We start from the raw sequence: 1228 nt of genomic DNA on the forward strand, positions 1-1228 counted from the left end.
GGGCGGGGGCGGCTGACGTACGCCCCTCTAGTAGTATGTTCCAGAGAGTGAAGCCGGGCGGCAGCCGCTTTGACGTCAGGATGATGAAGTGGTCCGCGGAGCGAGCCGCGGGGACCCGTCCAGAAGACGGGCCGGGCCGCGAGGGCGGCGAGCTCCGCGGCGCTGCGGGGAGGGAAGTCCGCGGCGGGTGCGCGCGGGGCGGGCCCGCAGACTCCCTCGGGGCCGGAGCGCGAAGCACGCACTTCTTGGCACATGGCGCGTCGCCGGTCGGCCGTGCGGGAGGACACCATCGCCTTCTAGAAGATGTGAAGTGTCACGGTTTTGATGGCGGTGTGGCGGCTTCTCTGGGAATACCCCGCGACCCCATTTGCGCGGACTTGTTTACGCGCAGAGGCCACTCTACAAGAGCAGAGCGCGCTGCTCTGGTGCGGGGGGCGTCGGGGCGCCGGGGCGCCGGCCGGACACACAGCTTTACGACCAAGCGTGCTCACACATGCTTTCATTTTGTGAATGATTTTGATAGGATCTCAATATGATTGCAGCCTTAGGTCTCGCGGGGGTGGTTTTTTATGCGTTTCAACGCTCCGCGGAAGCTGTATTGCGGTATTGCACACCCGCTCGGGAGGCGGTATTGGTGGCATGGCGCCCGACGGGAGGAGGGTAGGCAACCCCGCTCTCCGAGCCGCGAGCAAACCGAACACCCCCGGCGGCACATCTGCACGTGTCCTGCCGTCACGTGGGTCAGGCGTGTCGCCCCGGCCATAGGGGCTGCTTTTGTTTTCGCACTCGCCTTCGGTGGTTGTGGAAACGGTTTTGTAGTGGTTTGTTTTTGGCGAAGAAAAGGTCACGACCCCGACGACCCGAACCGCCCAAACACACACACACGGGTTGTGCAAGTGGTCTCGCCCTCGCCTCCCTGCGCGCTGAGTGGGCTGGTGCGGTGCGAGTGGACCGAGGAGTGGACTCTCCTCCTCGCCTCCCCTCGCAGCTCCGGCCGCGGGGGGCGGGGGCCGCAGGGCGACGGCGGTGACGCCCCCGTCACGCCCGTCACTCGGCCACGATTTTCGCGTTGGCTCCGCGGGCTGTTACGTAAGCCGCCTTATTTACAACCGTGTTTACTCCTAGTGAGGTGTGGGGCGGCGATAGTGTGCGCGATAATCTCATCTTGTACTCTCCTTTCTCTGATTGGTACGCGGGGTGGTGTGTCCGGCGGGGCGGAGCGGGACGG

This window comes from Frankliniella occidentalis, unplaced genomic scaffold, assembly GCF_000697945.3.
Source record: "Frankliniella occidentalis isolate FOCC.00 unplaced genomic scaffold, Focc_3.1 Scaffold300, whole genome shotgun sequence".
NCBI classification, from domain to species: domain Eukaryota; kingdom Metazoa; phylum Arthropoda; class Insecta; order Thysanoptera; family Thripidae; genus Frankliniella; species Frankliniella occidentalis.